This window comes from Mustela erminea, chromosome X (assembly GCF_009829155.1).
Source record: "Mustela erminea isolate mMusErm1 chromosome X, mMusErm1.Pri, whole genome shotgun sequence".
In the NCBI taxonomy this organism is placed as follows: domain Eukaryota; kingdom Metazoa; phylum Chordata; class Mammalia; order Carnivora; family Mustelidae; genus Mustela; species Mustela erminea.
This window is the reverse complement of record NC_045635.1, coordinates 25,852,929-25,868,455: the sequence shown is the minus strand read 5'-3', so window position 1 is coordinate 25,868,455 and position 15,527 is coordinate 25,852,929.

Sequence of the window (15,527 nt, the reverse complement as noted above, 5' to 3'; positions counted from 1 at the left end):
ACAGTCTTTCTCCCTGTCTTTTTTCTGGCACCTTGAATTTCTATGATTTCATCTTTTTTGTATGGCAATATTCCAATCATGTTTTTAGGAGTTTGTTTCTTAGGGCAGCTGTAGGTTTACAACAAAATTAAGCAGAAGGTACAAAGATTTCTCATTACTCCCTGCCCCCATGCATGCTCATTTGATTTTCTACTTTATCATTTTTCTTTTTTTAAAAGATATTATTTATTTGACAGACAGAGAGAGAGAGAGCTACAGGGAGAGCACAAGCAGTGGGAATGGCAAGCAGAGGGAGAAACAGGCTTCCTACCAAGCAGGGAGCCTGACACAGGGCTTGATCCCAGGACCTGGAGATCATGATTCGAGTTGAAGGCAGATACCAATGACTGAGCCACCCAGGCACCCCAATTTATTATTTCTCAATAAATAAATCATAGAAACTTCAAATAAGAAGAAAGGGTGGGGAAGAACACCTTTTCAAGATAATCACTGTTAATTTTTTCATAGCTATGCATCAAAATGGCATGATGGCCTTATGCAAACAAACCTCTTTCTTAATAATCTTGGCTGTACCATAACTGAGTGGAAAATACCTTGCCTCACACACTATAACTTTTCTAAAGATTTACTCTCTTTATAGAAAAGATAACAGATACACATAATACAAGCTTCAAAAGTCACCAAAGGGTATATAGCTTTTCTATACCCTCCCACAGATAATATATGTATTTAGAAATATACCTATTTTTCCCCACAAATGGTAAGCATGCTCCAAACCTTACACAATATCATGCTTCTGTAACTTACACAAGATCTTGGAGATCTATCACATTTTAATTCACTAAAACTTTCAATGTTTTGGCTAGGTGGCAAGAACTAATAAAGTTGAAGCTATCTGTTTTTGGGTAAGGGTAAAACAAACAAACTGAGAGAGGGGTGCCTGGGTGGCTCAGTTGGTTAAACCTCTGACTCTTGATTTTGGCCCAGGTCATTATCTCCGGGTTGTGAGATCAAGCCCCATGCCAGGCTCTGTCCTCAGCGTGGAGTCTGTTAATCTCTCTCCTTCTGCTCTTCCCTCCACAAGCATGCTCTCTCTCTCAAGTAAATAAATAAACAACTTGGGAGAAGCTCATGTCTGTTGGATGATGCTGACAATTGCTAATACCAAGAGGCACAGAGGATGGGGGGAAAACAACTATGGAGTGGGTGGTAAGACCTGGGCAGGGGCTGGGGAATGGTGGGGAAGGAGTTACCCCTTTCTAGCTGGGAAGGAGGAGGCTGGGGAGAATGGGAGGGGCACTAGAGATAAGAAGGGAAAAAGAAATTTGGGGAGAAGAATGAGCAAGAACTACTGAAATCCTGAGAAACTGGTGGTTTTGTTCTACTATGTTTATGGAAAGGGAAAATTCCTACTTAGCTGCAACCCCCAATTTAAGCTTCATAGCGCATCTTCATGGCCCGTCTATTCCAGTTGCTGTCCTAAGTTGGTTCCCGTGCCTCTTGCTATCCTTTCTTCCAAAACAGGACCACCCTGATGTGAGGAGACTCTCCAGGCCCGTCTGTGGCTGTTTTGTGAGGCCCTGCTTGAACTGCCTTCTTTACCATGCTGGGACAAAGCCACAATGGTCCCAATGTCCCCTCTCCTGAGACTCTTTTCCTGTTCTCCCAGAGAGCCAAGACCCTCACCCAGTACACTTTGTAGCACAGTGCTAGAGCTTCCACTTTTCACAGACTCTGTTCTTTCCCGAGAGATGAGAAGACTTGGAGAATCAATGGCTGCTCCGTGTTTTCTAAGGGAGCTGTCTTCTGCCAGCCCTCTAAGGGCCCAGGCTCTACTTTGCGTTAAAATTCTGGCGATGGGGCAGGGATTCCTGCTTACGCCCCAGGAAAGACCTCCGGCTGCCACAACGGACTGGTCTCTTTTATGAAAGTCTGGACTGTTTTGTACCATACCTAAAACAGTGCTTAGGACAAGCTCTGTGTTCCAAAGATACAATGAATAGAATTAATGAGAAAAAATAAAGGAGTAGACAGAATTGTGGTTAGGTTTCCAGGCTAGGAAAGAACAGCTCATTTCAGTTGAATGGAAGTGGAGTCGATGTGAAGAGAACTACAGATCAGAACCACTCGGTGTAGCAATACTTCTGGGATCAAGTTTTCTGACCCCTCCAGGCAGCTCTGAAATGGGAGAGTAGATCCTTCCAATTCTTAGCTTCAGATGAGGGACTGGAATTCTAGGGTTGGGGAGTAAAGACTCTAATGGGAGTGGGAAGGCTTTAGGGGGGATAAGGTTGTATTAGGTTTGGAGCTGAGGGGCCAGAGTGGGCAGAAGTGAAGTGATAAGCCTGGGGAAGAAAAGTTCCTGCAGATTAGACAGTGTCTTTTATCTTTTCCTTTCTCCTCCATAGGACTAGGGAATTCCTGTGGGTGATAAGCAGAGACTGAAACCTCATGGGGAGGAAGGCGAGTAGAAGAAGGGGGAGGAAGAGCAGCAGTGGAAAAGTTGTTGGTTCTTAGTTACCAAACAAGATTTTGTCTTCCCTGTTTTCTTGCAGGTAGAGGCCTCCTACTCCCGGAAGCTTTCCTGCTTCCGCAGGCCCTTTCTGGCCTGTAGAGACTCTCCGCCTTGCCCTGCTTTGACTTGGGAAGACAAGAAGATTGGCAGAAGACCTGTTCCTGAGGTAGACATTTTCTTGAGCACATAGGGATGGAAGGAGCAAGCAGGGGGCAGCATTTGTACGCTTTTTCATAGATAAAAACAAATAATCTTTCTTTCTAGATGAGGGGGTTTCCCATTGGCTGGAGAAGTGGAGTTCCACTTCAGAAAAAAGAGCTCTGATCTTGGAAGTTAACACAGAAAGCCATTTTAGTGGATTGAGTAATAAGACTGCTGCCATTATTTTTAGAAAAAGGAAATAAACCCCAAGACAACTAATTCTTGAGGTGGTAAATGGTAAAGGAAATGGTTCTCTTGTTACACCCATGATTGTTCCAGTGCCCTGGTCTTCTCCAAGAACAGATGTGCTCTCCAACGGGTGTCTGTCATATGCTCAGTATGACAGAGACCACATCATTTTCCCATCTGCACACTGGGTCACCACATCCTGATCTTGAAAAGCTGAAATGTAAACTGAACTATGCTCCTTATAGGACTCGAAGTGATTTATGTGAATTAACTTCTTGCCTAAATTTCCAGACACTTAAGGTTTTTCTACACGTGCTTTTGCTTTGCCTTGAGGAAATAAAACATATAAACCAAGACCTTTGATCACATGCTATTTTATATGCCAAGAGGTGAAAGTATTTGTTTCATATATATAATTTTAGGTTTCTCAGTGTTTTTAATTAGAAGATGTTTTAGCAATATTCTTTTTTTAAGATTTATTTTAGAGAGAGAGAAAGAGAGCATGAGAATAAGTTGGGGGGAGGCGGGGAGAGAGGGAATCTTCAAGCAGACACCTCATTGAGCATGAGCACAGAGCCTAACTCGGGGCTCAATCTCACCACCCTGAGATCATGACCTGAGCCAAAACCAAGAGTCAGATGCTTAACTGACAGAGCCAGCCAGGTGCCCCAACAAAAACGGTTCTGGAATTCAGTCTTCTTGGGTTAAAATCTTAGCTCCATAGTTATTAGCTCTGTGTCTCTGGAAAAGCTAAGGAACTTCCCTGGGTCTCTCTTTCCTCACATTTAAAATAAGGCTAATCTGGGCCCTGTTGGGAGGATGAAATAAACTAATACATTTCAAATTTTGAGAATGGTTTTATTTATATTTTTTTCTGAAAACAGTTTTTAGTAAGTGTTCATTAAGTCTTATACCTGTCATTCAAGCCTAGAATAGTTCAATAGAAGGACCGGCAAGTGAACAAGTTTAAAATCACCAAGATCTAGATTTTCTTTTTTTTTTTTTTTTTTTTTTTTTTTTAAAGATTTTATTTCTTTATTTGAGAGAGAGACAGTGGGAGAGAACATGAGCGAGGAGAAGGTCAGAGAGAGAAGCAGACTCCCCGTGGAGCTGGGAGCCCGATGCGGGACTCGATCCCGGGACTCCGGGACCATGACCTGAGCCGAAGGCAGTCGTCCAACCAACTGAGCCACCCAGGCGTCCCAAGATCTAGATTTTCATCTAAATTCCTGGTCCTTGCTTCATCTAGAAAATTACTGAAACTTTTTGAGCTTCAATTTCCTTATTTGTGAAATGGGAATAATGTTATCTACTGTGTGAATGTTACTGTGAGGCTTAAACAAAATAATGAAATAACTACATATGGTAGATATTCTAGATTCAGTGATGTAAATGTAAATGAATGTTCAACTTGCCCTACCCAAATCCCCTACTAACACTGCTCTCTGGTCTTCTAGGTCAGCAGTTCTCAAAGTACAGTCCCTAAGACACTTCCAGGGAGACCAGGAGGTAGAAACCATTTTTGTAATACTACTAAGAGGCTATCTGCCTTTTTCACTGTATTGACATTTGCATTGAATGTGCAAAGCAATAAAAAGGAATTCTGGCTCCTTAGCACAAATCGAGGCTGGGCACCCTGCTCTATAAGTAGTCATTTTATTCTTCCCCACCACATGATCACAGATTTTTTAAAAAAAGTTGAATTCAAGAATGTCCTTGATGAAGCTGCACAAAAGATTAATTTTATTAAATCTTAACCCTTGAGTATATTTTTAAAAATTACATGGAATGAAACATGAAGTACACATGAAGCACCTTTGCTGCATATGGAAGGAGTATTGATTCCTCCAGGAAAAGTCTGTGAGTGAGCTGCAAGCTGAACTAGCAGCTTTTCTCATGAAACACCATTTTTACATGAAAGAACAATGGGGACAAACTATGGCTATTCATACTTGGAATTTTGGCAGACATTTTCTGGAAAATGAATAGGCTCTGTCACTTCGAGGAAAACAACTGATCGCATATGTTGTCTATGATAAAAATTCAAGTTTTTGAATGGAAAATAAAATTTTAGAAAATTTGATCCACCATTCTGATCTAGGCAGCTTCCTAATACTTAAAGTCTTCCTGTTGAGACTGTGATATTAATAAATGCGATTTTTTTTATCTTATTCAATATGAAATGTGCCAGCGTTTGGAAAAGCTGCAAAACTCAGTGAATTCGTTTTTCAAATGACCAACACATATTACAAAATCATGCATGAGTAAAAGATACATTCAAAGTGTAAGATACGCTAATGGATTTCAGTGGAACAGGGCATGAAAAGTTCACTGATATGGTTTCAGACTTCACATAACAAAAAACCTTCATGAAGTTAGCGCTTAGTGAATTTTGGTGTTGTGTCAAAGAAGGATCTCCACAATTATCTGAAAAGCCTGTTAAAATACTCTTTCCTTTTTCAACTGCTAATTTCTAAGAGGCTACATTTCCTTCATATACTTCAAGGTGAAGTCTTTAACCAAAACAACATAGTCTGATTAAAGGCAGAATCTAGCTGTCCTCTATAAGCCAACATTAAGGGGATGTACAAAATTGGAAAATGATTCTACTCCTCTCAATGTTTTTGGAAAACAAATTTTTCTTTAAAATGATGGTATTTATATTATATTACTACTTAATGAGTCTAGGCTTCTTTTTTATTATCATCATTCTTAAATGAATACTTATTAAGAATTTTCCTTCGTTTTAATTTCTATTGTGAGAAATATCAATATAATCCACCTAAGTGAAAGCTCTTTGACATCCGCACTCCTTTTTAGGTGTACAAAGGGATCCTGACACAAAAACATTTGATAACTACTGCTTTGGGCCATCATTTCTGAACACAAGAACAGCTGCACACTAGAATCACCAGAGAAACCTTTCAGATACACCAGTGCCTGGTCCTACCCCTGGATAAATTAAATCAGAAAACAGTTGGAAACTATTGCCCTAGTGCAGTGTTTTCCCAAACTTGTCTAAATATAAAATTCATCTGAGACTGTGGTTAAATGTACCAGTCCCAGGTCCCTTTCTAAATTTCATGAACCATATCTCTGGGGAAAGTGGCTGGGGAATCTGCCTGTTTTGTTAGAATCTCTGTTGACTTTATTTATTTATTTGAGTGCGAGAAAGAGCAGCAAAAGCAGGGTGGCAGGCAGAGGGAGAGGGAGAGGGAGAGGGAGAGAAAGAGAATTTCAAAAAGACTCCCTGCTGAGCATGGAGCCTGATGCAGGACTCCATCTCCAGACCCTGAGATCATAGCCTGTGCCAAAATCAAGAGTGAGATGCTTAACCAACCGACCCACCCAGGCGCCCCATCTCAAGTGGCTTTTTTTTTTTTTTAGATTTTATTTCTTTATTTGACAGAGATCACAAGTATGCAGAGAGGCGGGGCTCGATCCCAGCACCCTGGGATCATGACCTGAGCTGAAGGCAGAGGCTTTAACCCACTGAGCCACCCAAGTGCCCCTCAAGTGACACAACTTTGGAAAACATCCCACCATTCTCTTCCCACACTCCTCATTCTTGGTGGCAGGCTAGCTAAGGCCTTAGTTGTTAATAAGGGTCTTACTTGACTAAGTCCAACCTACGAAGTCTGGAGTACACACCTTCAAACTTCCCCTGGGAAATTACCTTCTAATGTGAGGTGTTGCACGCAAAATGACTTTAGAATTTAAAGGTATAAAGACAGAGTAGTTAATTATTTGACAAGGTACTATTCTTGTATGGAGGGACTTTTCTCCCTGGTCACTTAAGTTTCACACAGTTCTGCGGGAAGTACTTCCTAATTCGGGTTGGGTGAGTACGTTCTGCACACAGTGCTGACTCCTCAGCCCTAGTGTACAGAACGGGAGCAGTGTCAGAGGACTGGCAAGAACCAGTTTTTCTTGATTTCATTGTTTTGTACCTGGGATAAAACCTTTGTCAAGAAAACAATTGCATTTCCTCATGAATTTTAAGGAGGCAAACAGATCAGGGGAGGGGTTCAAATGGATTACCTTGGAGCACAGCCTGGAGAGTGGTTTATGGGAATCACTGTGGAGAAGTGAAACTTGCCTCAAGAGAACACGCCTTCAAATTCCTACTTTTTATCTTTGGGTAAAACAGGAAGAAGGCACTGCCAGTACTGAATAGTAATTTCCTGTCTGTGCCATCAGAGTCATTCTTTTTCCTGGTCAGAGAGACATAGAAATCACTCCACTCCAAGTGAGTGAAGGTAGAAATTGAGCTTTGGTAGTTTTCATGTGCTAAATGACTAATGCCTGGCTCTCATAATAAATGTTCAGTAACAGTACTGATCACTTGTCTAGAGCTCAATGCCAAAAAGGTACAAAAATATTAATAATTCTATACAGATCAGTTCTTTAATGTAACTGGTGTTCAGTGAAGCTCACACTGCAAATTGGCAAAAACCTCTAAGAAAAGCTTAGTACTGCCAGAAAAGAGAACCATAAGGCCGAAAACTGTATTTCTCTCTGAGGAGTGGAAATAAGGGGCCAGGGGAGTAGACTTTTTTTAATAGCTCTCTACTATTATGTATTTTTAACCATGAGTAGCTAGTTTATAGACTTTTTAAATGACACATTGACATTTTGAATAACATAATCATACAAGTGGAACCCTTGAAAGAACCTTGGAGACTCCTCCCCTCCCTCAGCCCCAACCCTCTGAAAAGGCCCACCTTCCTCTTCACTGGCCTTGGTTGGGATGCCGACAACTCTCTTCCATCAAGACTTACCATCTTTTGAATATGGGTTGGCCCTGTGATTTGCTTTGATCAGTGGGAGGTTCACAACTATGCCACAAGCAGAAGCTTAAAAAACACTGGTTCACTGGGGTCTGTACTTCGGTGCCCTTCTCATTATATAGCTTGTTGATGATGAGAGACAAAGGCCTATTTGTGCTCAGGGCCTTAACCAACCACTAGACATGTTGGCAAGGTCACCTGGGGCTGCCATCTGATCTCCTACTGACTGCAGACACATCAACAACCCCACCTAAGGTAAGCCCAGCCTGGCCCAGATCTGAAGAAGCCTCTGATGGGACTGGGAACTAAATCAATGGTGGTGGATTTTTTAAGTTTCAGAGTTTTGATATGGTTTGTTATACAGCAATTGGTTAACTGATACAGTCTTCAAATGATCAATGCTCTGCTCTAATCACATAGGTCCATTCAATCTCCACCACAAATCACTGTTCATGTACTTCTGTTCATACCATTTCCCTAAATGAGCTATCTCTAGTTTTTATTCAAGGGCTATCTCTCTTCTTTGAAGATATTCTCAATTCTTCTACTTCTCCATGATCAAGAGCATTCTTTTCTAAACTTTTGAAATGGGCTTTCTATCTATTAACTGTGCTACTGCTAGATTTTTATTTCTATGGGCAACATTTCCATAGTTAAATCAAGGGAGATTAATGAGAATTAAACCAAAGTAATTTTTCCCTTTCCAATTTTATTATTATTAAACTCAATTTTCCATACTTCTCTGATACTTGCACAACACTTAAAAATTTATGTTTTTATGAGTATGTCCAATTTCAGCCATTATCTTATTTTTTTCTGCCCTTTGTATTGTTGACTTCCAAAAGGGTAGAAATGCTTCCTTAACTCTCTCTTGAAGTGCTCTGTACAAGAACTTATATGTAACACATACACAGTGGTGCTCTTCTTTGGTGTCAGAAAAGCCCGAGTTCAAATTCCTGGGACTTACTAGTTGGGTCACTTTGGCAAAAGAATTAACTTTTGAAAACCAAACTTTTCTTATTTTAAAAAATAATATTTACTTGACGGAGTTAATTTGAGGGTTGAAAGACATAATTTAAATTTCTTTATTAGTACTGCACACACAGTGGTCACGCTACAGATAAAAACTTTGGGGAGCAATAAAGTCTCATCTTAAGAGGCAGAATGCAGGTGCCTTAAGACTGACAACCCAAAGTGGTGTCCTCTGCTGACAAACAGCAGGGTCAGGCCCTGCGAGATTGTTAGAGAGGTCAGGCCCCACCCCAGACCTATTGAATGTGGATTTTGACAAGATTCCTAGGTGATTTGTCTGCATGTTGACATTTGAGGGGTGCCTGGGTTAAAGCCTCTGCCTTCGGCTCAGGTCATGATCCCTGGGTCCTGGAATTGGGCCCCCACATCGGGCTCTCGGCTTAGCGGGGAGCCTGCTTTCTCCTCTCTCTCTCTCTCTCTGCCTGCCTCTCTGCCTACTTGTGATCTCTGTTCTGTCAGATAAATGAATAAAATCTTTGAAAAAAAATTTGAGAAGCACTCCCTTAAAATACCTTAAAGTCAAGAGATCTGTACATTGATTTAACATGATATCTGGGCAATTAAGCACTCATAGCCACTGGATTAGATGCTCATCTAATCTCATTATTTGATGGGAATTTCTGATAATAAGCCCCCAAAAGAAAGCTTGGATCATCACCCACATCACAGTAGCTCTTCCAAGAGAGCTGAAGTAAAGGATTTCGTTTTTATCTAAACTTCAAAACCAATCAATTTATTCCTGTGAAATGTGAATGTAGAGAGACTTACAGGTTTAAAACTTGGCTTGAAAGTTTTGTTTTGTTTTGTTTTAGTTAGCCTCAAACATCTTTCTTTTCATCCCTAGGAGTTAGAGAGCAAGGGAAAGACTTAAAAAGAAGAGAAATTACTTTGTTGTTGTAAATGGTACCTATAAATAGAAGTTGCTTAAACAAAGCTAGTTCTTAAATCCATAATCTGACATAGGCATTACTTCAAATTTTACCCTACAAGGACAAGAACCAAAGGAGGGTTGGATGTGGCTAGTAGGAGATAGAGATGGGAAATTTCTACCCCAGAAGGCTCTCCACAAAGGGAGGAAATCTGGAGGCTTCAGGGCTCAACGGCACTATTTTCACTTCCCTGTTGCTCTGTGAACTGATGTTATTTGGACTGAAGTTCTAGTGTCTCCTCCAAAGGCCTCACGTGCTCCTGGGTGCCTTTATAAACATGAGTCAGTACAATGGTATGATAAAAATAGAATCAAAGGGTGTTGGGTGTGGAGGGGGGAGCAGTTGGAACTTAGAACAAGCATGCCGAAGAGAATGTCAATTTTTAAACATCTGGAACATTCTTTGGGGTGTTAGAAATTTCTACTTATTTTCAGTTGTATAGTCCCCCTTGCTTCAGCTCTCTGCCCTTATTGTACAATCTGGTAGGACCAGAGCTCACAAAGATGAGGCAGGTTTAACTTTTCTAGGCCAGCATCTAAGAGCTGTTCAGTCAGCTCTCATGAATAAACCTATGAACTTCTAACTGCTTGGGGACAGAAACTCAAATTTTCATTAGAAGCCTGGGTGTAGGGAATAATTTAACTGTTTAGAACCTTTGCCCTCCAGAGCCATTGTCTTCAGTTAGGTTGGGAGAGAAAATGCATTTGGGTTTGAAGTTTTACTACACTCATTCTCTGTATTATAGTTCAGATTATCCTAAAATGCAGAGACAAAGGTGCTCAAGAGAATAGAATCCTTAACTTCTCTCAAAACCCAGTTTTTGCCTATTGGTTTAACATATCCTTCTTTTTCTTCTAATTCAGTCCCTCAGGGAGGCACATGTAGGAAGGGAAAGTAACAAATTCAACTTTCTCCTTTATTTCCTTTGATAGAAGTTTGAAAGGCAGAAAAAAAGGATAATGAGATACACTTGGGTTGAGGATTAAAAATGATGCATAAAAAATGAAATTCTCCACAGATTTGGCTAAGTCTTTGGCCTCTTGGTCTTAATAGAAATAAATGGTTAAGAGGCTAAATCAGAGTTCATGCAAATACTCATCTGTGTGAGCAGCAAAGAAAAGGTAAACAAACATCAGTAAAATGTAAATTCTCAGTAACTCAACTAAGGGACTTTCTCTTCAAGACCAATTTATGGTAGAGGAAGTGAAGCATTATCCTGACTTGTGTCCCTGTGTCCCAAGACCAGAACATTATATTGGGGAGAGAGGTAAGACATTAATAGAGGAAAATAATAAAACTAGGGAAGAGGGGCAGAGTTGTGTATAAATGGGTAAAAAGGAGCAAGAACTTGTAGCCAAACTATTGAATACTTCTGGGGTCACTTATTTTAGAGTAAATGAGAGGGATTTAAGTTTTGGTGTTAAGAACATTTTGCTAGGTTGTTAAGGCAGAGAACATCAAGTCATAGCAATGACTAACAATTAGAAAGCAGAAACCAAAATAGTTCATGGGGTTGCTAATTCCTTAGGCATTCAGGTACTTGCCTTGTTACCTTTCATTAATGCCAATCACCGGGTAATAGCCAATGAGGATGAGCTATTCTCTACACTACACGTGGACTTCAAATGAAACCTAGGGGATGAAATTCAATTTACCATTTTAATTTATATCACATTTCAATTTTGAATCATTTTTCAACTGAAAGAATTCCAAAATGCTTCAGAAACTTTACAAATGCGGTAATCATATTATTTGATGCCAAAATGAAAATCTCTCTCAAGTGGAAAATGGGAGTTATTCAAGAGCAAACAGTACACATTACAATCAATTATATCCTAAATAACAAAATCTCTAGCGCACAACAAACCATTACAGCTTCATAGGAATTCAGAATGTTGTACTTAATAAAGCAATTATAATCTGTCATTCCGTCCTCAAGATAAACAGTACTGCCCCAGAGCTTATGTTATGGATTTCTTTAGTATAAATTAGACTTACTGAAGTATAAACCAAGAATTTTTAAATGTCATATTCATTTTACTCCATGGAATATGTAACATGTTCTAAAACTCTACCATGTTTGTGTTAATTTTTAGAGAATATCAATTAAGATTAATCTTCTATGGAGGGAATGCATGAAAACTTTCTATATAAAACTATAATTGGGGGCGCCTGGGTGGCTCAGTAGGTTGAGCTGCTGCCTTCGGCTCGGGTCATGATCTCAGGGTCCTGGCATCGAGTCCCGCATCGGGCTCTCTGCTTGGCAGGGAGCCTGCTTCCTTCTCTCTCTCTCTCTCTCTCTCTCTCTCTGCCTACTTGTGGTCTCTTTCTGTCAAATAAATAAATAAATAAAATCTAAAAACAAAACAAAAAAAATCTATAATTGTGTCTGCAGGAAAGCGTGATTCTAAAAATAACTAAGATAAACTGTAAGAATGAATATGGGAAAACAGGATTGTTTTTCAAGATGCTATGAGTTATAAGTGGCTATGAAAAAAGCTTATTCTCAGTTGGTTAAGCAGCTGCCTTCAGCTCAGGTCATGATCCCAGGGTCCTGGGATCGAGTCCCACATCGGACTCCTTGCTCGGCAGGGAGCCTGCTTCTCCCTCTGCCTCTGCCTGCCTCTTTGTCTGCCTGTGCTCGCTTGCTCTCTCTCCCTCTGTCTCTGACAAATAAATAAATAAAATCTTTAAAAAAAAAAAGCTTATTCTTTTACCATACGTACGTGTGTCATGTGGACACGAGGGCTTCTGTTTTGTTCGCTTCTCCTAGAGGCACAGCTCAAATTGATTTATAAACTACTTTGGTCTATTGAGGTGAGTTGGCAGGTACTGGTGGAATTAGAAAGAATTTCAAAGCACTTGTGTAATGCTATCAGATAGGTACAGATGTAAATTTGGTGGCCAAAGATTCAAGATTTGACCACATTTATGTGAAACAGTCAAATATCCACAACTGAGAATCTGGAGATCATAGGAGAGACATCTTGAGGACTGGTGCAGATTCACAGATTATCCAGAGAAGATAATGGCAGGTATGCCAAGTGCTGAGTTCACCAAGAGAAGATAGTGGGGGACAGAGGAGGAGTGGGGAGGAGAAGCAAGAATGTCAGTTCTAGGAAATGGAAGGTTGATAGGAAACCAATGAAAGTTCTTAGAAAGGAGAAAGTGGGGGAGGTAGGGGAATGAGGAACAGTGTGCAATGACACAAAATCCACTGGGTGGTCGTGGTAAGGAAACCTTCCTAAAGAAGCGGTTCTACCAATAAAGAACTGGGTACATGTATTACTGGAACATTCTATAGACATTGAAAGTCTGTGTAGCTGTTAAAAAGAATGAGGTCAATCTACACATATGGACATAGAAAAATTCATACAAAAAAAGGTAAGGGACAAAATTGCCTCTGTAGTATCCAATCACTGGTATACAAAAATCTTCAGAATGATACATAAGAGAGTGACAATCCTAATTGCCTCTGGGGAGGACATCTGAGAACTGAAGATCAGATGGAAAGAGAGGTTGAATTTTCATTGCATACCTTTTGGTACCACATATACTTTTACCACATACATGAACCTTTAAAAACAAACCACTAAGAAAGAAAAGTGAAAAAAAAAAAGAAGAAGAAGAAGAAGAAAAGTGAGGGACACCTGGCTGGCTCGTTGCTGAGTGTTTGCCTTCAGCTCAGGTCACGATCCCAGGGTCCTGGGATTGAGTCCCACATCAGGCTCCCTGGTCAGCAGGAAGCCTGCTTCTCCCTCTCCCACTCCCCCTGCTTGTGTTCCCTCTCTCGCTGTGTCTCTGTCAAATAAATAAATATTTTTTTTAAAAAAGAAGAAAAGTGATTTGTGAACTGTGCCAAATTCTATAGAAACATCTATTCTATAGAGACCAAAGATAGAGATCATTAGATTTGTTTAAGGGGCCTCGGTAACTTTGAGAAAATAGGTTCAGTTCAGTCATTTGATAGTGAGACAGAGAAAAATGTACTGTATGTGGCTGGAGAACATAATTCAGGAAGACAAAGAATATGTCTTGGAAGTGCTGAAGTTTCAAAGATTAGCCTTATGAACCGATCAGGTGTGTGTTTGTGCATAAATAAACTGACATACACACACATATCCACCTTTCTCTGGTCAGGGGAAAAGCAATAATAGATTTTACTGGTAACTGGCAATTGGCAAGTATGATGTGACACAATGACCAACAGCTGAGGAATGAGAGTGCTGGTAAGAGCACTGGGAGATGAGTGTAGGGTAGAGGAGACCTATTGAGAACTAGAGGTGAGCTAAGTGCGGATGAAATCATAATGGAAATAGCTTGGAGGAACTTTCGACACCAGGAGAGGTAATTGAATAACAGGAAAAAATATCCTGTTAGAGGCACAGAAATCAAGGCAGTAACTCTTTATCTAGCATCCAATAGAATGGCAGGAAATCATATTGTAAGATTTTAGTTACACAGGATATAATTCTACCTTATCATAGCCAGTAAAGAGAAAGTAGTTTAAAGCCAATTTCATAAGCTCGGGTCTTCTCAAAAGAGAAATGGTAAAGCAAACTGACATGGTGCCAACTTGAAAAAAAATTTTTTTGTAAGTAGGCTCTACACCTAACGCAGGGCTTGAAACCCATGACCCCAAGTGATCAGAGTTACACGCACTACCTACTGAGCCAGCCAGACACCTCAACAGGGAGCTAATTTTGATGGCAGAAAATATTTTCTGCACAGGATTATTTCCATAAAATGCACAACTTGAGACAAAAATCAAGAGTGTGATACAAATTATGTATATTCTATTTGAAACAAATGATAAACTTGAGTTAACATAACCTAGAGCAGATGGAATCCCCAAAATAGCCATTGTGTGGTAGTATCCGGTGAGCTCTTTGGGAACCCATCAGAAAGTGTTTCTGGAAATAGATGTGACCCATTCTAGAATATCCTCAGTCTATCTGGTTGGGATTGAAACTATACTCAAAACAATACAAAAATAAAACAATATTTGGCCCTCAAGTTATGACAACCTCTTGCTCACAACCAAGCTCTTAATGGTTAGATTCAACACTAATTCATATTATGGCTCACATGTGGGAACCTGCCCTTCCAACTGGATCTAAGTTATGTCTCATGAAATAATGCAGAAAATACCCAGAGACATTAACATACATAAAATACCAGCACACTTTTAAAGATAAAACTTTTTAAATCAAGTCATAAATCAAAGGTAAACAAAACAGGGGTGCCTGGGTGGTTCAGTGGGTTAAGCCTCTGCCTTCGGCTTAGGTCATGATCTCAGGGTCCTGGGATAGAGCCCCAAATTGAGCTCTCTGCTTAGTGGGGAGCCTGCTTCCCTCTCACTCTCTGCCTGCCTCTCTGCCTACTTGTCTGTCAAATAAATAAACTCTTAAAAAAAAAGGTAAATGAAACAAACCCATTAAGTGGACATATTCATGGTTTAGAAAGGGAAGTGAGTGGGGGATGGGGTAATTGGGTGATGGGCATTAAGGAGGGCACTTGAAGTAATGAGCACTGGATGTTATATAAGACTGATGAATCACTACATTCTACCTCTGAAACTAATAATATACTATATGTTAATTAAATTGAATTTAAATAAAAAAATTTAAAAAGACAATTGCTTCTTCCTAGTTTCTTCCATCTCCCTAGAGAAATAGTCTATGTGTAAGCAAACATATATATGTGTTTGCTTACATACCCTTTTAAAGATACAAATTGGACCCTATTATATGTTCTTGCTGAACAATGTATCTTGCAGATCTTTTCTTATGATTCCATGTAAAGCCATATCCCTCTAATAACTGTGCAGTACTCTACACAGCTCTACATTTTTTTTAGCTCATGTCCTCT